We start from the raw sequence: 24,365 nt of genomic DNA on the forward strand, positions 1-24,365 counted from the left end.
CAGTTCCCATCACAAGGCAGAGTCCACACCAAAGAATGAATGAATGTGTTAAATTATACTAAACAGAGCCCTGGCAGCTACTGCTAGGTAGCTATTGGTCATATATTAGGGCCTAACTCCAACTCATAAAAAGCTGTACTTCAAAACACAATAACCTATAAAAGGAAGTTTTTGTAAAATGTGGGAGGCCTATACTAAAATACTGATTAATCATTTAGAAAGAAAAGCTGACTCAATTGAGATGCATATGCTAATTCATTTGAGTAGAAAAGCAATATGTGTATTAATGGGAAAAAACTTATTTAAAAAAGTACTTGAGAAGAGACCTTCAAGATGGCAGAGAAGTAAGACGTGGAGATCACCTTCCTCCCCACAAATACATCAGAAATACATCTACATATGGAACAACTCCTACAAAACACCTACTGAACCCTCGCAGAAGACCTTGGACTTCCCAAAAGAGCAAAGAACAGACGCCCTCAGGCGACCTACACACGGCGGGGGAGGGGGGGCAAATACAAAGATGAACCCCAGGAGCTGTGCAAACAAAAAAGAGAAAGGGAAATCTCTCCCAGCAGCCTCAGGAGCAGCGGATTAAATCTCCACAATCAACCTGATGTACCCTGCATCTGTGGAATACCTGAATAGACAACGAATCATCCCGAAATTGAGGGGGTGGACTTTGTGTGATTTTGTCTGTATAGCTTTCCTTTTACCATTTATCTCACGGTTCTGTCTGTTTTTTGTTTGTTGGTTTTTTGTTTTAGTATAGTGTTTAGCACTTGTTATCATTGGTGGATTTGTTTTTGGTTTGGTTGCTCTCTTTCTATCTTTCCTTCCTTTTTAATCACTTTATAATCTTTTTTTAAATTGTTTTTTATTTAAAAAATTTATTTTATTTTGTTTGTTTGTTTGTTTCTTTCTTTCCTTCTCCCTCTTCTTCTGAGCCGTGTGGCTGACAGGGTCTTGGTGCTCTGGCCAGGTGTCAGGCCCGTGCCTCTGAGGTGGGAGAGCCGAGTTCAGAGACAATGGTCCACCAGAGATCTCCCAGCTCCACTTATTATCAAATGGTGAAAGCTCTCCCAGAGATCTCCATCTCAACACTAAGAGCCAGCTCCACTCAATGACAAGCAAGCTACAGTGCTGGACAACTATTGCCAAACAACTAGCAAGACAGGAACACAACCCCACCGATTAGCATAGAGGCTGCCTAAAATCATAATAAGGTCAGACACCCCAAAACACACCACCAGACGTGGTCCTGCCCACCAGAAAGACAAGAACTAGCCTCATCCACCAGAACACAGGCACCAGTCCCCTCCAACAGGAAGCCTACAAAACCCACTGTAACAAGCTTACCCACTGGGGACAGACACCAAAAACGGGAACTACGAACCTGCAGCCTGCAAAAAGGAGACCCCAAACACAGTAAGTTAAGCAAAATGAGAAGACAGAGAAACACACAGCAGATGAAGGAGCAAGGTAAAAACCCAGCAGACCAAACAAATGAAGAGGAAATAGGCAGTCTACCTGAAAAAGAATTCAGAGTAATGAGAGTAAATATGATCCAAAATTGTGGAAATAGAATGAAGAAAAATATAAGAAATGTTTAACAAGGATGTAGAAGACATAAAGAGCAAACAAAGAATGATGAACAACACAACAAATTAAATTAAAAATTCTCTAGAAGGAATCAATAGCAGAATAACTGAGGCAAAAGAACGGATAAGTGACCTAGAAGATAAAATAGTGGAAATAACTATCACACAGCAGAATATAGAAAAAAAAAATGAAAAGAATTGAGGACAGCCTCAGAGATCTCTGGGACAATATTAAATGCACCAGCATTCAAATTTAGGGGTCACAGAAGAAGAAGAGAAAAAGAAAGGGACTGAGAATATATTTGAAGAGATTATAGTTGAAAACATCCCTAATATGGGAAAGGAAATAGTCAATCAAGTCCAGAAAGCGCAGAGAGTCCCATCAGGATAAATCCAAGGAGAAACACACCAAGACACATTTTAATCAATCTATCAAAAATTAAATACAAAGAAAAAATATTAAAAGCAGCAAGGGAAAAACAACAAATAACGTACAAGGGAATCCTCATAAGGTTAAAAGCTTACCCTTCAGCAGAAACACTGCAAGCCAGAAGGCATGTCAGGACATATTTAAAGTGATGAAAGGGAAAAACTACAACCAAGATTACTCTACCCAGCAAGGATCTCATTCAGATTCGACGGAGAAATCAAAAGCTTTACAGACAAGCAAAAGCTAAGAGAATTCAGCACCACCAAACCAGCTTTACAACAAATGCTAAAGGAACTTCTCTAGTCAAGAAACACAAGAGAAGGAAAAGATGTACAATAATGAACCCAAAACAATTAAAAAAATGGTAATGGGAACATACATATCGGTAACTACCTTAAATGTAAATGGATTAAATGCTCCAACCAAAAGACACAGACTGGCTGAATGGATACAAAAAACAAGACCTGTATATATACTGTCTATAAAAGACCCACTTCAGACCTAGACTGAAAGTGAGGGGATGGAAAAAGATATTCCATGCAAATGGAAATCAAAAGAAAGCTAGAGTAGCAATTCTCATATCAGACAAAAAAGACTTTAAAATAAAGACTATTACAAGAGACAAAGGACAGTACATAATGATCAAGGGATCAATTCAAGAAGAAGATATAACAACTGTAAATATTTATGTACCCAACATAGGAGCACCTCAATACATAAGGCAAATGCTAACAGCTATAAAAGGGGAAATCGACAGTAACACAATAATAGTAGGGGACTTCAACACTCCACTTTCACCAATGGACAGATCATCCAAAATGAAAATAAATAAGGAAACACAAGCTTTAAGAGACACATTAAACAAGATGGACTTATTGATATTTATAGGACATTCCATCCAAAAACAACAGAATACACATTTTTCTCAAGTGCTCATGGAACAATCTCCAGGATAGATCATACCTTGGGTCACAAATCAAGCCTTGGTAAATTTAAGAAAACTGAAATCGTATCAAGTATCTTTTCCAACAACAACATTATGAGACTAGATATCAATTACAGGAAAAAATCTGTAAGAAGTACAAACACATGGAGGCTAAACAATACACTACTAAATAACCAAGAGATCACTGAAGAAATCAAAGAGGAAATCAAAAAATACCTAGAAACAAATGACAATGAAAACACGACGACCCAAAACCTATGTGATGCAGCAAAAGCAGTTCTAAGTGGCAAGTTTATAGCAATACAAGCCTACCTCAAGAAACAAGAAACATCTCAAATAAACAACCTAACCTTACACCTAAAGCAATTAGAGAAAGAACAAAAAAACCCCAAAGTTAGCAGAAGGAAAGAAATCATAAAGATCAGATCAGAAACAAATGAAAAAGAAATGAAGGAAACAATAGCAAAGATCAATAAAAATAAAAGCTGGTTCTTTGAGAAGATAAACAAAATTGATAAACCATTAGCCAGGCTCACCAAGAAAAAAGGGAGAAGAAAAATCAATAGAATTATAAATGAAAAAGGAGAAGTGACAACTGACACTTCAGAAATACAAAGGATCATGAGAGATTACTACAAGCAACTGTATGTCAATAAAATGGACAACCTGGAAGAAATGGACAAAATCTTAGAAAAGCACAACCTTCTGAGACTGAACCAGGAAGAAACAGAAAATTTAAACAGACCAATAACAAGCACTGAAATTGAGAATGTGATTAAAAATCTTCCAACAAACAAAAGCCCAGGACCAGATGGCTTCACAGGCGAATTCTATCAAACATGTAGAGAAGAGATAACATCTATCCTTCTCAAACTCTTCCATAATATAGCAGAGGGAGGAACACTCCCCAACTCACATTACGAAGCCACCATCACCCTGATACCAAAACCAGACAAAGATGTCACAAAGAAAGAAAACTACAAGCCAATATCACTGATGAACATAGATGCAAAAATCCTCAACAAAATACTAGCAACCAGAATCCAACAGCATATTAAAGGCTCATACACCATGATCAAGTAGGGTTTATCAAAGGAATGCAAGGATTCTTCAGTATATGCAAATCGATCAATGTTATACACCATATTAACAAATTGAAGGAGAAAAACCATATGATCATCTAAATAGATGCAGAGAAAGCTTTCGAAAAATTCAACACCCACTTATGATAAAAACCCTCCAGAAAGTAGGCATAGAGGGAACTTACCTCAACATAATAAAGGCCATATATGACAAACCCACAGCCAACATCATTCTCAATGGTGAAAAACTGAAAGCATTTCCCCTAATATCAGGAACAAGACAAGGTTGCCTACTCTCATCACTATTGTTCAACAGTTTTGGAATTTTTAGCCATGGCAATCAGAGAAGAAAAAGAAATAAAAGGAATCCAAATCGGAAAAGAAGTAAAACTGTCATTGTTTGCAGATGACATCATACTATACATAGAGAATCCTAAAGATGCTACCAGAAAACTACTAGAGCTCATCAATGAATTTGGTAAAGTAGCAGGATACAAAAATTAATCCACAGAAATCTCTTGCATTCCTATACACGAATGATTAAAAATTTGAAAGCGAAATTAAGAAAACACTCCCATTTACCACTGCAACAAAAAGAATAAAATACCTAGGAATAAATGTACCTAAGGAGACAAAAGATCTGTATGCAGAAAATTATAAGACACTGATGAAAGAAATTAAAGATGATACAAACAGATGGAGAGATATACTATGTTCTTGGATTGGAGGACTCAACATTGTGAAAATGGCTATACTACCCAAAGCAATCTACAGATTCAATGCAATCCCTATCAAACTACCAATGGCATTTTTCACAGAACTAGAACAAAAATTTTCACAATTTGAATGGAAACACAAAAGACTCCAAATAGTCAAAGCAATCTTGAGAAAGAAAAACGGAGCTGGAGGAATCAGGCTTGCAGACTTCAGACTATACTACAAAGCTACAGTAATCAAGACAGTATGGTACTGGCACCAAAATAGAAATATAGATCAGTGGAACAGGATAGAAAGCCCAGCGATAAACCCACACACATGTGTTCACCTTTATTTATTTTTTTCTTTGCGGCATGCGGGCCTCTCACTGCTGTGGCCTCCCCCGCTGCAGAGCACAGGCTCCGGACGTGCAGAGAACCTTAGGGGCAGCACAGGAATAAAGATGCAGACATAAAGAATGGACTTGAGGACACGGGTTGGGGGAAGTGTAAGCTGGACGAAGTGAGAGAGTGGCATGGACATATATACACTACCAGATGTAAAATAGATAGCTAGTGGGAAGCAGCCCCATAGCACAGGGAGATCAGTTCGGTGCTTTGTGACCACCTAGAGTTGTGGGATAGGGAGGTGGGAGGGAGACACAAGAGGGAGGAGATATGGGGATATATGTATGTGCATGGCTGATTCACTTTGTTATAAAGCAGAAACTAACACACCATTGTAAAACAATTATACTCTAATAAAGGTGTTAATAAAAATAAATTTAAAAAATAAAATTTACATTACTATTTTAATGCCAAGAAATATAAAAAATAAAAAAGTACTCGCGACAGAACAAGATGCCTAAGGTAGGTCACCACAACATTTTAACCAGGATGTTCTACCATATTTTCCCTGCACATCCACCCTCAGTGGACATGCTTCACATGATCCATTCCCAATTTGACAGCTTTTTCTCTCAAAGAAATGAAGAAAGGATTCCTCTAACTCTGGTTTCCTGTGACAATTCTCTCAGGTTTTAGGGGCAGGGTTTCAAAAGAAGGAATTTCAGATACAGAACAGTCCTTGATTTGCAGCAAAAAACTGTATGGATTCTAGTAAGGAATCTACGTTCATATGCATGAATAACTTGAATATGAGGTAGAACTGGGGATAAATACCTATAAAGTGTGTAGTGAGAGTCTATCAGAGGAGAGCGACTACATGCAGTTCTGCAAAAGAAGTGAATTTTAGCTAGGGCTTTTAGAAACATGTAAAATTAGTGGATTTGACCAAGTGCAGAGAAAATAGGAAACTGCCATTTGGAAGCATATCATCTATTCAGCTAGTCAACCAAAAAATAAGTTGAGTGCCTCTATGCAAGGTAGGGTGTAAAGTATGGAGGGGAGGAGGGACTGTAAAAATGTGCAAGACAGCATCTGCCCTCACTGAGGTCAGCAGCTAAAAGCAAGAACAGAGGAGAACAACTGGCATGTATGGAGCACCCACCTGTGCCTGGTAACGTGCTAAGTTGTATTATCTCATTTGGCATTAACAATATAAAACACTCAGCCAGGTGCCTGGGACAGAAAGTGTGCAATGGTGGTATCTGTGATTTCAATGCCAATTTTATGTGGAGGTTATTACCATCTCAGCTTTCATAATATATATTTAAAACCCCTTAGCTAGAGAAATAAGATATAATACAGATGGAAAGTTCAATAATTCTGGGAAAATGGTGGCCCGAGCACCCACCCTGCTACCCCCTCTCTTACCTCTCCCCGCCGCATTCTAATTCTAATCAACTTCCAGCTACCTATCTTAAGCATAGCATCTTTGGGGCAGGGTGACAGAGGGGGTCTGGAGGATGCATGCAAGACCTCTCATTTGTGGGAGTCCAGCTGGAGAGAGCTAGTGCTGAGCTGATTTCCATGCAACAGCAATGATGAACCGGCAACAAGAGTCAGAGCACCAAGCTTCTTGGATAGAATGCGGCCCTGGGGGATCTGTGAACCCTTAAAGTGCAGTGTGGTAGCTTGAGGGATGACCTTAAGTGCACCTGCTGGTCTTCTTTGCTTTGGAGAAGTTTGGACAGAGCTGGACAGATGGGCTCAGGTACTCTCTGACTTTGAGGGTGATCGACCACCTTGCAGCTTTGTGTAAAAGTGACTGCCTCATGACAGCTGAGGTAGTAGTGATGTATCTCCCTCCGTTCCTGCAACTCAAGGTTCCTCCATGCTAACCCAGGCAATTAGAACCAGGGGTCAGCAGTGAAGATAACGAACACCCCAAGGGGACTTAGATGGAGGAATAATAATCCACACACCAAGGTGAATATTCTTCTGCTAAAATAAAACTTCTGGAGGAGACAGAAAACCACTCTAACAAAGAATAAAAAGCACACTTCAAGAGATGAAAAAGTAGCATTAAAATAATTTTCCAGCAATAAAATATACTCTTTAAATTTTAAAAATTTAATTCAGTTAAGGAAGGTATGATCCCAGATGAAGAAGGCTCCCTAACAGCATAAGGCAGTATATGGTAAATGCCAAGGGAGTAGTTTTAATTCTCAAATCGAGCTGATCATTAGCTCCACCTGGAATGCCTATTAAAAATATAGATTTTTCCAACTTAGCCAGCCCTAATAAGTCAGCAACTCTGGAAGCTGAGCCAAAGAAACTGCACTTTTGTGTGAAGCGGGTACTGCTTTTGTTTGATGAGCACTGGTTATGGGGAAGTGTTGAGATTGGAGGCAAACATTGAATGATTTAGATCACCAGCCTGCAGGGGTGTTAAAAGGGAGCTGAAATGAACTGTGATGGGTGGGTAGTGTTTGTAAATAGTGGCTTACAAATATGAAATGAAGATTTATGAATGTTTTGTTTGCATGATCTCAACTTTTCACGGGGTATAGTCACAAACCTTTGTCATGACTGTAGAGCAAATATCAAGCCTAAAACTTTCATATGTATAAGTCTAGCCTTAAATAATGTAAAACACACGGGAGAAATAAGAAATTGAAGTACTGCAATTTTGCAAAAATTTAAAAAGACTGGACTCATCTAGTTCACATTTCCCTTGCTCTGTGTTTAATAACTAAAATAATGCAAGTTAAATTTTTGCAGTCTTATTTTTTTTATCCATTCACAATAACAATGGTCCATTTCTCTCCCAATGTTCCCTTTCAACAAAGATGGGATCACAGTGTTGGCAAGGTATGAGTGAACAACAATAGGAATAAATGGAGGGCTTGGAAGACAAATGTGAAGTGGTGTGTTCAATTTGATAGAGTCACCCTTGCCCACTTTTCTGCTGCACTCCCTGAACTGTTCCCATGAAGGCAGACAACTTAGAACTTCTTGGTTTTTTTCCTTTCCACAGGCTGCTTCCAGCATCGCTGATGTAAAATAGCAGGAATCAAAAGATTCATGGATCAAGAGAGATCGTTTCTGATAATTTCCAGTAATCCCTTCCCTGGGAGCTGGCTTTTTCCAGGAGGTGTGATGGATTTGAATGAAGGCATTCAAAAATTTTCACCCCCGCCCTTATTTACTGAAAGCAGCAAAGCTCCATGAGGCTGACCTTTCTGCAGTTCTGAGACCCACAGCATGACTACTTCCTCAAGAGAAAAGAGCCCAACATTTCCCTGCGTCAGAACCACATAACACCAGTCTCCTGAAATACTCTGCAACAAATGAAAAGCACTCTGTTATCAAATTTGAAATGAGATGCAGACTCCGTCCTCTCTCAGAAGGCCCTGGGTCACATTAGCATGTGAGATTAGCATCTGAGCTTCTGAGGGCCCTGCAGCAGAAAAACCGATTTAACTCTCTTTAACTCCGAATTTCCAAAATTTATTTAACCGCTTATATTAGTTTGCTAGAGCTGCCGTAAGAAAATACCAAAAACTGTGTGGTTTAAACAACAGAAATTTTTTGTCTCACAGTTCTGGAGGCTAGGAGGCCAAGATGAAGGCGTGGGCAGGGTTGGTTCCTTCTGAGGGCTGTGAGGGAAGGATATTCCAGACCTCCCTCCTTGGCTTATAGATGCCATCTTCATGTTCACATCGTGTTCTCCCTGTATATCTGTCTGTGCCCAAACATCCCCTTTTGATATTGGAATAGGGTCTACACTAATGACTTCATTTAAACTTTATAACTTCATAAAACCATCTCCAAATAAGGTCACATTCTGAGGCACTGAGAATTAGGACTTACTTACCTATGAATTTGGGAGGGGTGGGGACACAATTTGACCCATTACACCATTCAATCCTTTTTTCAAATGTCATCTATTAACAGCCTGCAGCACACATTTTCGTAAATGTTACTGTGACCTCACAGGTCATGCTCTGCCTCAGTCGTTCCAGGATGCTATTTGCAGAATATACACACAATCACTGGGGTGCTTTTTAAGATTCTAGATTCTTGGGTCTCAGCTCCACAGGTTGAAATCCACTAGATCTAGGAAGTAACTCAGGCACCTGCAATAGTAAAACCTGCCCAGGTCCAGATGTGTAACCAGATTGGAGTTCTACTGCCATTCAGCACTCCCTTATTATTTTCAGGCGTGATTTGGGCCAGAAATCTCAGAATAGCTGCGTAAGAATTGTACCTCTTCTTAACATAGTATGAACATAGGATCGTTTCCTCATCTCTGGTTTTTATCTTATCTTGTATCTGCCTCCATCATGATACAAACCACTTAATATAGAGGGAGACCCTGCCTATACATCTTTTCCATTCTCAGTGCCTAGCAGAGAGATGGCACATAATGAGCATTTAGTAAGTGTTTACTGAATTAACAAGTATCTAAAACAATGCATATGAAAGTGCACAACTGTTTTATTGTTTTAAAAAAAAGTTCTTAATGTTGACATATCTTTATCCTTGAGATTTCGTCTACTCTTAAGACTTTAAAACATAACCCATGCAGCCTTCCTCCCCTACTCCTCTTTATTCCAGCCCTAACATGCCTTTAGTTTTCCAGGCACTTCATACTCTTTCTAGCCTCAAGACCTTTTGCTACCTGCTACGTCGGAATCTTCCCTCTGCCGCTTCACGCACCCCACGCCCAACTGTCACCACTCTCTCCAAACTAATATTGGTCCTGCCCTTCAAATTTGAAGTGGTGACTCTGTTAAGCATTTCCATACAGTGCTTTGGTTTTCCATCGAGACATTGGTTATACTTGTGAAAATTAGTTCATAGGCTGCTCTCCTCGCCAGACTCTAAGCTACATGTGGGCAGCCTTCATGTCTGTTGTGTTTATTTTTGAAACTACAGAGGCTTACACAAAGTAGGAATTCCAATATCAATTGAATGGTTCTGTACTTTATGGTGGTGACATGCTTTTCTCCACCATTAAAATGAGAGCTTCTCTAGAAAAGGGGCTAAGTTTAAGTCATTTTTCTATTTTTGGCACCTGGCCTGGTGCCTGGAAGACAGAATGTTTTCAATAAATTTCTTTAAAATTGTTAAGGATTTTATTTGTATCTTTGTTTACTTTTGCCTAGAGGAAAGCCTGGGATAGAAATTTATGATAAAGGATAGATTTTGGTGAAAATATAAAAATAGATTTGTTCTCTCATCATTAGAGCCCAAATTTAAAATATCTGTAAAATAAAAATAAACCAGAATAACAGGGAATGTTTAACAGAATCAGGGCACCCCAGACAGCTGGATATGCTTCTAAAAAAGCAGAAGGTAACAGTCAATGAACTTACAGTTTAAAAGTCAGTTTTCAAATTGCCAAAAGACCATTTCAAATACAGCTCTTGATAGTCATCGTCTATAAAGAAACTGGAGTATTTGTGGGTGGTGATTCTGCCAGTTCACTATTTCTAAAGGCAGAAAAACCCCGAGGACACATGCACGGCGACAGCTCCTTGGAACTGTGGCGATGACCAGACTTCAAGTTATGGAAGTGACTGGTACTTCGTGTGGCATACGTCTCTTCCTGAGCATGCTACTCAGCTTTTTAAACTCTTATAATGTTTTGTTCTTTCAGTGACTAGTCTGAAGCAGACTAGTTGTTTCTTCCATAATATTGAAAATTGGTTTCCTGGTAACTTGCTGTTGCTACTTCTGGACAATTATGTAAGATAAGGGGAACGTGCACCTATTTCTCTAGGGAAGGTGGAAATGTCTCTTGTCTCTTCCCAATATCCCCAATGTAGACAGCTGGTCACAAGGGGAAATTTTGCACTGGACCATATTACCTCCTTAGAAATAAAAAAGGGTGTGATCCCAACCATTTTCCTTGAAGATTAAATGGATTTTTGATATCATTAATGGATTGGGATCATTAATGGTCACGGACCTTAACCTCAGTTAAGGTCTCTTGGCAGTAAAAGGAACCAAAAAAGGGCTCCCTCTTAGGGAAAGGATGTCTAGACTAGTGATAAAACCTCAAAGTTAGGGCTTGGGGTTCTGGCACAGAGTGGCTAAGGCTAGAGGCATCTCCTGATGTAAATATGACAGTGTTTGGTAAATGGCTTGCCCCTTGGAGAGACCGAGATCATTCTCACCTGAATCATCAAGGCCCTGGCCCAGTAAGGCCATAATCACAGCAATAGGTACTTGTGTACCAAACTTCACAGGTTTTCACTGAGATATTGTGAAACCCACAGCCCATCTCTGGTGGATCAGAGTCCCCCTCTCTCTTGCCACTGGGGGTTTCCAAGAAGCACTGGGCTTTTTGTTCTAGATTGATTCCTGAGATTCTGGGTTACACAAAGAGAAAAGCCTCAAGGAAAAGAAAAGTGAAGGTTATAGTGATTACGTTTTTTTTCTGTTTTTACAATGTTGCTTTTTTCAATACTGCAGGCTGATGAATGGGCCATTTTGACCACAGTGGCAAAGAATGAATTATTGTCACTGTAACAGTTTCTCATTACTACCATAACAAATTAACACAAACACAGTGGCTTAAAACAATACAAATTCATCATTCTATAGTTCTGGAAGTCAGAAGTCCAAAACGGATCTTACTGGGCTAAAATTAAAGTTTGTTGGAGTTGTGTTGCTTCTAGAGGCTCTAGGGGAAATTCTGTTTTGTTGCCTTTTTCAGGTTTTGGAAGCTGTCTACATTCCTTGCCTGGTGGCCTCTTCCTCCAATCTTCAAAGCCAGCAGTGTAGCATCTTCAAAATCTCCCTTTTCCTCATCCCTACTTCTCTCCTTCTTTCTCTGTTTCCAGAGTCGCATTTCCTTGTCTTTTTAATATGAGCCTCATGCCTCCCTATCAGGACCCTTGTGATTACATTGGACCCACCCAGAAAATCAAGATAGTCTCTCCATCTCAAGGTCTGTATCCTTAATCACATCTACAAAGTCCCTTTTGCCATGTAAGGTAACCTATTCACAGGTTGCAGGGACTAAGATATAGATGCCTTGGTGGAGGTGCATTATTCTGTCTACTGTAGGCACCCTTCATCATCTTAGGAATGAATGACATCATCTTAGCAGACAGTAGGGCTCTTTAAAAGGGTACTCACTGGTTAAGAAAGGGAAAAGGAGAATAAGACTTAAATGTGAAATATCATTAGTGCAATGGACAAGACTTGGTAACTTTGGATTCTGGTTTGGATAGATGGCATGGATATAAGTGCCATTAATTGAGGCCTGAAATGCATGAGAAGGCTTCAGAAAAAAATATATGATTTTAGATATTTTCAGTTTGAGAGATAATATGGCATAAATTAATCCAATACCAGATACAAATGCAAACATCCTTACAATATATTTTGGCAAGGTTTGGGTTATATACTGTTATACATTATAAGCTGACATAGTTCAGAAAAAGATCACGGCATTTAAGATACTGCAATGTAGATAACTTATATGTCAATTCACTTCTCAACTCTTTTTTGATTCCACACCAACCAAGACACAGAAGTAACTTTTCACCCATTTTCATAAGAAACACAAACACAATAGACCTAATGTGATTTCTGCAATTTTTCCTGAAGATTTGTGGAGGTGTGGAGAGCAGTCACAGTGCACAGAGCTCTACCGTACCCCTCCCATTTTTGCAAAGTTACTCCTCTATTATTTGAAGTCATGATCCAACCAACTCTCAAGCTCTGGAAATTCGCCCCAGAGCAGATCTACCCTGAAGCCAGTGACAGTTAAGCTTCAGGCCCCACTTCCACACTCCCAATGAGTTCTGGGAGTCACTAGGAATTATAGAGTATTCTAGGTTATAGAGTATTCTAGGTAGATCAGGTGGCAAAATGAAGCAGTAATTTTTAGTAATTTTTCTGTGGTTTCTATTCTCATTCTAGTTAGTCACTTTTGAATCTGATTTTGAATTAATAATTTTATATTCTCTCAAAAAGGGCCCTCCAAATTCCATCAGCTTCAAGCTTTACAAAACCTATCTATTTTGCCAAAAGTGATTTATGAAAGTACTTATGAAACAAAGATGGCCCTCCCCCAGGAGGACTTTTCATACAAGACTCCTAGATAACAATATTTTTTCATATAATTATGTATAATTAATTTTCCTGTACCTGTACCTTGTTGGCCAAAGTCGTCCATGTCCAATTCATTTTGTGTCCTTGGTGCTCAAAAAGTTATCAGGTGTTCAGTCATAATTTTATAAAAATGTTTTGAATTGTATAAAGATGTATTTTCTAAAAATTGTTAGGTAAAGGGATGGATTAATTTAAATTAATTCTTACACATGATTTGATCTAATGGATAAAATTAGGAACCGAGCATCAGCATTCACTGTGCACTTGCATTCGCCATAATGTTCCAGGAGGGAACAAGATTAGAGGGGCATCGCCAAGGTTGCAGAACAAGAGTTCTCAGCAGACCCTCATTTGTGCCTCCTCCTTGCTAAGAGGCACGTGGTGAAAGTTCTCCACATTCTCCATTGTCTGGCTGCTCTTCCAGTGACCAGAAGGGACAATTTAAGGTGGAACTTGGTTCTGACCTCAGGGCAAGTCAGGGGCTCCAGTCCAGCTTTATTAGCAATAGCTAATATTTTGATCTCCCATCTACCTCCTGTATCTATTTACCTAGTTTTCATAGCTTATAGTGGGGAAGGGCATGTTTAGTTATCACCCTTAACCCAGAACAATTCCTTCTGAAACACAGCATCTTATGCTCTGGTGTTTGCTCTGCTAAGAAATTCCTGCTCTGAAAGTTCCAGAAAAAGATTTGCCCAAATTTGAACTAATTTCAGGAAAAAAAACCCCCAAAAACAAAAATCCCTCCAAGGTTAAGAGGTGCCTTCTGACTAACAGCAGAATGAACAGGAAGGCAAGGAAAACAGGCCTCTGAGATTTAGGCCAAAGGGAAATGAAGAGAAGGATGGTAGAGCAGCCCAGAGGAAGATCAGGCAATGGAAAACTCAAGAAAAGTTAGTGGGAGGACAGAACAGAACTGAGGGCCTGGAGGATCATGGGAGAAAGAATGAAAGGAAGCAGATGCAAGATTCTAGAGCCCAGAGAAATGGCCAGGCCCCCTGAGGGTGAGGAGGGAGGACAAATCAAAGGGTAGAAGCACAAGGAGAAAGGTTTGAAGGATTGTGCACTGCTGGGGGTGGGGCACAAATGTATTGGTTGTGTTAATGTTTTTTGTTAATGTTTTTCATCTAGTTCTTTTACAATTTTAGTTTAGAATTTCTTTAAATAGCTGTAAAGCAGGACCATTAGCTGGGAGTTATTATAAATCAAAACCAAAACAAAACCATTCGTAACAAGTGGGAGTTCTCATACCCCTAATCAGAAAGGCCTGTGTCGGGTTTCCAAATCCTGTCCCTAGAGACTATGAGAAGTTTTTAATGATAGCGTTTCCATAAAAGCCTGATTTAATACAATCACCACCCAGACCAAATGTGGGGGAAATCAAAAAACTGCTTTCAAATCCAAATCCTTCTTTGAAATTTAAAATTATACTCTAGGATGATGGTTAATATAAATTCTAAAGCAAGGGAACAAACTAAAAGAAGCAGCGCAAGGAATTTTTTTTTTCAAAAGCAGGGTAGGAAAAAGGACAAGCCAGAGTTTGATTACATCTACTCCTGAAACACAACAGGCCTCATAAGCATTTGAGATCTGAGCCCAGTGGTTACGAGCCTTGGAAACTCATTTTAAACAAACTACCTGGAGAAACACCTTATACAATTAAGTGTTCAGGACAGTTGTACATCCCCAGTTTAGCCATGCATTCAAAGTACCCAAACTCAACCCTCCGTAGTCACTAAAATGGTACAAGTCCCAGAAAATCCACTGCCAATCACAATGGCCATCGATTCTGGTAGTTTATGTGATGACAAACATTAGTTTTAATGGCATAGCCTTCCTTTGATATCTGTTTGAAATTCTGCAGTTGGGAGATGTTTATGTTCACATGAAAATGTAAGCAAACCATCTTATGGTAAACATCTCTCCAGAAAAAACAAATTCCATCTTTTTACACAGAAAAAGGCAACAGCAAAATGAACCTTATGCTTTCGGTTCATGGCATTGTAAAGTTATCTGGAAGCTCTTTAACACTGCCCTAAGAAATCATTTCATTTGGATTATTTCAGGGTATATCACTCTCATAAAGCTGCTCTGGGCAGCTGCATCTTTAATGAGGCTGATTAGATAACAGGAACAAATACTCTCTAGATTGAAAGCTGTCTCAACGAATGTGGAACAACTGTATTTATTTAATTTAATTCAACCAATGGGTTTATTTATACCCCTCCTTCTTCCAGAAAGGATTTAAGGCAGCTTAGCTAGCGTGAAGGTCTGAAGGTATAGGGACTCCTGAAAGCCTCAGATTAATATCTAGAACATATAACATGTCCAGATAGTTTTCAATTATCAATGCGTTAATCTAAGCTTGGAAAGAGCTTTTAAACAGCAGTGAAACATCAACTAGCTTCGAACTTGCATTTTTAGTAAGGTATTTTGTCATTTGGAGGCCTGCACAATAAACCTTTTGTTCCTTTTTTTTAAAAAAGAGAAAGAAAGAAAAGCAACCTTCTGGTATTGCTTTTGTTCATCTTATCATCTTATCATTCAGCAGCCTATTCAGGATCACATGTGGGAAAGTATGTGTGTAAAACTGAGCCCTATACTCAGGGCAGGGATTCCTTGGAAAAACATCCTTCTTAAATGGGTATCTATGTAAGAAACAAAAGAGAAATTCTACTTTTAGGCTGACGTCGGTATTTTAAGTCCATATGTTGAAAATCTAATGTTTAATGTTAAGAAAATGGAAAGCAGACCAACTATGTGGCTGTTTTCACACTCCATTTTCATGACAACAGTCTGCTTAACCGAGGCTATTAGTGGATTCTTGCACTAAGAAGGAGACAGTATCTCTTTAAGACAATCTGCTCTGTCTCAATATCTCTTTGTTTTTGAGATTAAAGGGTGACAAAGAGATATTTTTTCTACTGAATTATGCCAATATTACATGAATATTATGGGGATAAGGATAGTCACTAAGTTCCCTAAATATATCAGTGTGTATGATTTGAGGATCCATGACAGAATCGAAAAAAAATTATTGAGTTCTGATCTCAACACTGAAACAGACTCATTTTGGAATCCTGGTAACTGGAGTAACCCAACTTATACCCAGATTCCATCTGGGAGATTCAGTGGAACCAAACATCTTGCAATGGAAGAATATTTGTTACCAATAGCATTTACAGACGTGACAAACAATTGGTCAGACGCTACTGGACATTTAGAAACTCACTGGGTTTTCCACTAAATTTGCTGACAGCTGATGAATTAAAAAGCCCATTCTACAACTACCACAATTTTCCCTTGAACAATTTCATAGCTATTACTTCACTGAAAAGAAAAATGAATTAATTATGATCTCAATAATATGTGAATAACTATTACAAACACTTTAATTTCTACAGGGTTTATTCCTATCCTATACCACTGAGCTTGGCCATGGCCCAGGGTTTCAATACTAAGGAGGAAGAGAGGAATGGCTATTGGGAAGCAAGTAGTGGACTCCAACCTCCAAGCTACCCAAACATATCTAGGTACTCATTCCCATGCATGGAACAAGTTTCATCTGTTTACTACACGTTGCTTAAAGCCTAGAATCTCTGTGTACTTTCCTCTCTGTTGGGTTCAGATGTGGCTGCTACAAACTAAAAGATAAGTTATTACTCCCATTAAACCAAATATAAAATGGTAGTGGAGGGAATAGGGAAATTGCAATAAGGAACTCTGGGGGAAGAACAAAAAGGGGAAACACAGCTGTTACAGTTCCCCAGCAATGAGCAAATTCTGCAGGGCAGAAACAGCACACCCGTGACAGGACCGTGGCAATGGGAGGTTGAGTGTTGACCCAGCTGACAGCCCATGGTTCTAATCCCTGAGGGTGTTCCTTTGATGCATTGTCCCCTAAGACTCCAACACTGGTTACTCCAGAAAGTTTTTCTTTGTCCATTATCTATCGCAACTACAGGTGAGGTAGACATTGTAGGCTATTTCTTTCCTTGGTGTCTTAGCTTGGGGTGTCATTACAAAATATCATAGACTGGGTAGTTTAAACAACATTTACTTCTCACATTTCTGGAAGCTGGGAAGTCCAAGATCAAGATGCCAGCATGGTCAGTTTCTGGTGAGGGCTCTTCCTGGCTTACAGATGGCTCCCTTCCAGCTGTGTTCTCACAGGGTGGTAGGGGGGGCAAGAGGGCTAGGGGACAAGGGGCAGCTTCCTCTTTTTATAAGGACACTGTCCTGTTATGGGGACCTTACCCTCATCTAAACCCAGTCATCTCCCAGACTTCCCTGATGGTCCAGCAGTTTGGACTCCACTCTTCCACTGCAGGGGGCACAGGTTCAATCCCTGGTCGGGGAACTAGGATCCCGCATCCCGCGCGGTATGACCAAAATAAATCATTTACAAAAAATTTTTTTAAATTAAAAAAACCTAGTCACCTCCCAAAGGCCCCACCTCCAAATAACATCATGCTGGATGTTAGGGCTTCAACATATTAGCTTTGAGGGGACATGAACATTCAGCCTATAACACTTGAGGTTACCTAGCTTCAGCAGCCCACTTCCAGGTGGCCTGGGTTTAGGGGTCTGGAAGTTTACTTAAGGAGTTTTACAGGCACAAGCTATTTCAGATAGGCTCAGGGTTTCTTTGGCTGTACAGTTCTCTTAAAAGCTTAGTAGACTTCCTATCCATTTGCTGTTGGTAAGTTTCTGTGCAGGTAGCCACAGTCAAATATTGTATCTAGACATAGTTTTTAAGTCCAGAGACGTTCTTTCACCTAGCCTCTGTGCTCTGTCATTCCCAAATCCTCAAAAGAAGGGCAGGTACCTTGAATCCATTTGAAACAAAGGTCTCAAGTCAGAAGACAACAACCTAAATCCCACCTTGCTGGGGGCCCACCACGTGAGTGTGGCAATCTCCTGCTCAGGATGCTACTAGCTAAACTGCTTTAGCCTGGGATGTAGAAGTAGTTGGCTTCCATCCCAACAAAGCTTCGAATTACTGGACTCTAAAGGACCTAAATTGCAGACTTCAGGTAGAGAAGAGCTACCTGAATGATGCATCATTTCTCTTTAACCTTCTGCAGATTGGTCAACTCCAGGCTGAGGTCATCTCTTGCTGATACAGCAGGCAACACATACTGGTATACTGGCAACACTGGTTGCCAACTATCAGTCCTCAAGTGACATGTTTCCTTTCAGGGAAAGTTGGAAATCAGATCTGTCACCTGCAGGTCTGCCCAGTGAGTTTCTCTTTGCCATTTTCCTCCAGGGCTACCCCTGCAACCACTGCAGTCCCCTTCCAGCTGCCACCAACCCATAGTGTGTACAGTTATCTGGAAACCAGACTCAATATTTTCTTCTCCGCCAGCCAACCTCTCATGGAGAGTACCTGAAGAATCCTTAGGAGTAGGTTAAGGTAGAGCTGGTGGGAAAGGAAGAGTAGGAACCTTAGGAGTGTTGAGTCTCCTACTCATTCACTTGCTCAAGTAAGGGCGCCTTTGCACTCTCCTTACATGAATTATCAAATCAACTTGCTGCTGCAATGCTAATTGGCCTGCTTGGCTTTATAGCCCACACCTGTGCTGTCCAATATGGCAGTCACTAGCCACATATGGCTCCTGAGCATTTGAACGTGGCTTATCTGAACTGAGCTGCGATAGGGGTGTGAAATACACATCATAGCTTGAAAACTTAGTACAAAAAATGTAAACTATCTCAATAAATTTTATGAGTACTTTTACTTGAGGAATTTGATGAAGTTTTGAATTCCGCCTACATTGTAATTCAGCAACCCACTGATCAGTCTCACCACTGATACTTGGCTGCTAGAGATAGAAGATTGTTTGAAGGCAATCACTGAAACACCATGGTTTATTAACCAGGACTTGAATAGTGAATTTAAAGCTTTGCACCTGACATTTTTTAAAGCCCTTTAGTACAAGAAGCCAACACACCAGCTTTCGATTATTGGTTATAAAGTAGTCATAAATAGAACAAGTGCTAGAGTCCTATCACTTAGGGACTCTGCTGGCAGCATTAGTTTTGTGGAAACAAATGCACTGAAATAATAGTGAAAAACAAATTCTTCATCCAGATCCCTGATCAGTTTTAAAGCAGCAGTCCTGGGAGTAATGTGATTCCCATCATACTCCATGATTTTAGCCAGCTTCCAATTATCTGAGATGATATCCTTTTCTTTCTTTCCTTTTTCTCCATACGAATATCTATGCAAATGTAATTTGGAAAATTTAAGTGGTCACCAGAGGATCTAGGATTATAATGGTCTCATTCTCCTTTATTCAGAAAGGGTAGTTTTGTTTTTGGCTTTGGTATATATATATATATATGTATATATCTCAGGCTGAACAAGCCAAGCAAAACGTAAACCACACACATCCAATGCTCAAATGTATTTCCTCGTTCTCATATAGGAAGAGAGTCATTATTATAAATAAGATATTGACTGGATACCAGCACTGCAATTTTTGGAGAAAATATCATCAGAAATGTAGAGCCAAGGAAAGGTCAAGTTTCCATTTTATCCATCATCAGAAAAATCACTTCTGTGGAACAGAACACCTAAAATCATTCTAAAAACTTCAGCTGACACCCTGTCATCTGGTGGGGGTTGGGGGAAAGGGAGAGACTTGTTAAAACACCATCGGCTGAGCCTTAATCCCAGAGCTTCTGATTCAGCAAGTCTGAGGGGGGACCCAAGAGTTTGCATTTCTAACACGTTTATAGGCGACGCTGATCCTATTGTTCTGCAGAACCCCACTTTGAGAACCACATCCTTAAGGTATCATTGGAAAGGAGAATGTGCTTCACCTGATCAGTTCAATGCCTGCAGCTGAAATGCTTCTGGGGGAGGGAGGATCAATTTGCAATCAGCTTGAGATCCAGAACCCTAACCCATCCACCTCCCAGATCACCGTTTCGGGGGCGGGTGGGGGGAGGGTGGCCAAGTTGAGATACGGGAGATACTGTTTCAAACAACTATAAATAAGTGCAGCTTATTCTTCACTCTTTTGGAGGAAATAGGTTTGAAATAAGATTCTCCTCAGCAATCTTCACAGATAAAGAGCCAGGAAACACTGCATGACGTTTCACCTCCCACACTGACAGAAATCTTAGTTTTGTTGCTCTTCCCAGTAGTAGAATCTAAGAATCACCGGCAGAACCCCCTCAAAGATTCCAGTGATGGCGCTGATTAGACTGAGTCCTGGTGCTAAGGTGAAGTCAAGCAGGACAGTCTCCTGTCCAGAGGAAAAGAATCTCCCAGTCACAAGAATATGACAGTGATTTAGGTGTAGTTTCTGAGTGCCTGCTGTATTCCCTGCCTCTAAGAGTACTCTATGCATCGCACACAGGGCCTTGTATGTAGCAGGGCCTTAATAAACACTGAATTAATTCGTTAATTAATTTGATTTAATTAATGTCACAGTGTTTGCTATATGATGTCACACAAGCCCGATGAACTTGATGAGTTAAAGTCTATGCTTTAGCAATATTGACCTCAACTTCTACGCTTTGTATCAGCATCAGTTACTTTGAGAGGAAGGCACAAATTGTGGCATCTGCCCAGCTCACAGAAACTGTTCCAGTGGCTACCTCCAATTCATTCACTTTCCATCTTCTTAGTCAGAGTGGGCAAGACCAATCAGTACATCCCATTTTCCTGGCCACAGGAAACAGCAGTCAGGTGACCCACCAGGGCCAGTAAGAGTCTTCTCTAGGGTATTTGAAACTGAAATTCCAAAAGATAAATTACTTTTCCTTTCTAGTCACATAGTTTGTAGCATGTTACCCAGGTTGATGCCAACTAGGCAAGTAGATAAGTGAGTCAGGAGTTAAAAGAAGAAAGAAAGTTTCCAGCAACAGGTAAAAAGACAAAAAATTATGAGTGTGATTAGAGACTCATCCCCAAACCTGCTTTTCTTCCTGGGTTCAGATCTGGATTAAAATTTCCAACCACCTTTCCAATTTAATCTAATCATATGACAATTCTAGCCATACATATGAATGAAAATGATAGATACAATTCCAGGCCTGGCCCATAAAAATCTATTGTGCCTGAGCCTTCATACTCTTTCATCTTCTTCTAGCTTCTTACAAACAAATATGACAACTTTAAAAGCTGTGTTAAGTTAAAGAGAGCAGAACCACAAAATGGAAGAAGCCTAAATCTCCACTCTGAGGAGTGCTATCCACTGATCAAGAACACCCACTCTGGGGCTTCCCTGGTGGCGCAGTGGTTGAGAGTCCGCCTGCCGATGCAGGGGACACGGGTTCATGCCCCGGTCCGGGAAGATCCCACATGTCGCGGAGCGGCTGGGCCCGTGAGCCATGGCTGCTGAGCCGCAAAAAAAAAAAAGAACACCCACTCTGGACTTTCTGTCAGTTAGAAGTAGATGTCTACCAGGCTTAATTAGAATTTGTTATAGCAGCTAGCATTATCTTAACTAATAAAGAAATTATTTAATATATAAATGCCATTTAAAACATGAGGTTATATGACATTTCCTAAGGAGTGGGTTTAGATAGAACAGAGAAGTGGTTTGAAGCCTAATCCCTGAGGCACTTCAACATTTAAAAAGAAGGAAAAAGAAAAAAATTAGTAAAGAAATCTGAGAATAACCATCTCAATGAGTAGGAGAGAAAACAAGCAGGCTGTGATGTTCTAGAACTAATGTAAAGAAAATGTTAGAGAAGGGATGGTTGATGCACTATAAGGAGTTCCTGAGACCCTTTGTTTCTACATGCTTTTCTTCAATTTTATAGGATGCTTCTATATTCTTCCAATAAATTTCCTACTTTCTTATAGTAACTTGAGTTAACCTTCTGTCAACCAAGAGTCCCTGACTATGGTAGGTACCCTCTAAGATGGCCACCAGTGATTCCTGCCCATTGGTATTCATGCCCTTGTATCATCTCCTCCCTTTAAGTATGGGCTGGACTTATTGGTTCACTTTTAATGAACAGATTGTAGCAGAATTGACAGAATGTCCTTCCGAAATTAGGTTATAAAAAAATGTGGCTTTCATCTTGGGTGTACTTTCTCATGCTCTCTCTTGGATCAGTCATCCTGGAGAAAGTCATTGTTATGTTATGAGACAGCCCTGTGTAGAGGCTCATGTGGTGTGGGACCCAGACCTGCCAACACCACACGACTGAGCTTGGAAGTAAATCCCCCATCTCAGCTGAGACTTTAGATGAAACTTCAGTCCCAGCCAACAACTTGAGTGAAACCTCATTAAAAAATCTGGAGCCAAATCATGAGCTAAGCCACGTCTAGGTTCATGACCTATAGAAACTGTGAGATAAATATTGTTTTCAGCCATTAGGTTTTTGAGGTAATTTGTTATGCAGCCATAGATAATTAATGCATTGACCAATACACTTATGAGTACAGAGATGATCATTCTTATTAAATATGCCAGAGTAGTAAACAGCCTAAGAGTATTCTTATTCTTATTTATGCCTCATCTAAACATCGTATTATAGATTAAAAATCTGAGGCTCCCAAAAGCAAGGTAATTTGCAGCTACCAAGTGGCAAGCTGTAGAACCAAATTTACCTCATCTCTTTCTAATTACAAGATGTGTTTAGAAAGACCATGAGAGGAACTTTATGGTTGGTGAAGGGTTCATAAGTAGTAGGAGAAATATCTGAAAAGACAGGTTGGAATCAGATTGAGGAAGGCCAATCTGAATATGAGGCTAAGGAATTTGTGCTAAATTAGATAACAGGAATAAAGATTTTTTTAGTAAAGGGATGGTATGACTGAAATGTTGGCTTCGAAGACATGTGGTGTCTGTTTACAACGTGGAGACTAAAAGAAGAGACACCTGGTTTCAGCAAATGGGAAGAAAGAGAGGAATGAGAGAAATCCCTCCAAAGAAGAATCAACAGGACTTGGTGACTAATTTACCATAGACTGGGGGAAGGGAGGCAATGAAGAGGATGCCTACATGATAAGGAGAATGGTGCCACCATAAACAGAGACTAGGAGATCAAGAGGACAGAATTTGAGGGAAGTGGGTAAGAAGAAAGGGAAGTTGAATTTCAACTACATGGTTGCATTAGAAGTAACAACATCGAACGTGAATGTGTAATTAGAAATTAAGAGGGGTCTTGGCCAAAGGCAGTGATGAGATTCATCTGCACTGAGGTGATTAAAATCTTTGGAGTCCATGAGTTTCCAAGGCAAGATGAAGAAAAGCAGTGTAGTAGACACAGTGGGTTCCCAACCACTTCGACCTTCCTAACTGAATTCTTATTTGGTTCCCTTATCACCCTACCCCCTCTCAGCCATGAGCTTCACTCCAAGTTGTACCCAGATCCACAAGGTGGATCCTCATTAGTCTAAGCTAATAATGGTCATTCCTATCTCTGTTAGGAATGTGCCTGGGATACAAATCTAGGCAATGAGATTGGACAAGTCCATTGGGAAGCTCCTAAAATGACTGAGAGGAGATGGCCTCTTGTTTTCCTCTGGAAAGTTGTTCTGTCTCTGTCTTGACATGAAACCTGGAACTACTCTGCCATCTTGGGTCCCTGGAGAGTCAGGCTTCACTGGGCACAAGCATCCTGTGATACAACCAGAAATCAAACCTTGGGAAATTACTCCGATTCAGAGATCTGAAAGAGGAAACAAAACCAATGAAACACAGAGAAAGATTGGTCAGATTCTAGGAAGACAAAGAAAATCAAGTTAGGCTCTGAAACCAAGGTATCAGGGAATTGAAAAGAAGACAGATTTTGACAGGGCTTAGGCTGGGCCGGGGTGAAACATCCCAGTAGAGACACAGTGAGCTAGACCTGGGAGGGAACACTGGGAGACAATCATCCTTTTGGGACCAGCACTTCAAAGAGCTACACTTGACAGAATTCCTGAGATGATTCTGGGATCAGCAAAAGGATGTTTCTGAACTATTAAATACATTATGTTTTGAAAAAGTAACATTCTTATCGGCCAGGCAAGTCATTCAAAAACCAGCCTCAATAGCTATTATTCAGGTTCACCCTGTCAGTGTGAAAATATGGGATGAAATGGACTTTGCTACTTGAAATTAAGTGTGATCACACTCAGCAGCCTTGGGAAGCTCTCCAATTCAGACCTCAATTATG

At 40.0% G+C, this 24,365-nt stretch overlaps 2 long non-coding RNA genes across 2 annotated transcripts in view; one reads left to right on the forward strand and one right to left on the reverse strand.

Moving 5' to 3' along the window:
* The window catches only part of LOC137202985 (uncharacterized), a 56,016-nt gene extending 45,781 nt beyond the window's left edge, over positions 1–10,235 (forward strand). The window contains exon 3 of the long non-coding RNA XR_010932830.1: positions 8,137–10,235. This is a non-coding gene — a long non-coding RNA (uncharacterized lncRNA). The remainder of the gene's footprint in view (positions 1–8,136) is intronic.
* LOC137202265 (uncharacterized) overlaps positions 1–24,365 on the reverse strand; it is a 359,901-nt gene that overhangs the window by 169,583 nt on the left and 165,953 nt on the right. The gene's annotated exons all lie outside the window — the stretch shown is intronic.

This window comes from Pseudorca crassidens, chromosome 11 (assembly GCF_039906515.1).
Source record: "Pseudorca crassidens isolate mPseCra1 chromosome 11, mPseCra1.hap1, whole genome shotgun sequence".
Lineage (NCBI taxonomy): Eukaryota > Metazoa > Chordata > Mammalia > Artiodactyla > Delphinidae > Pseudorca > Pseudorca crassidens.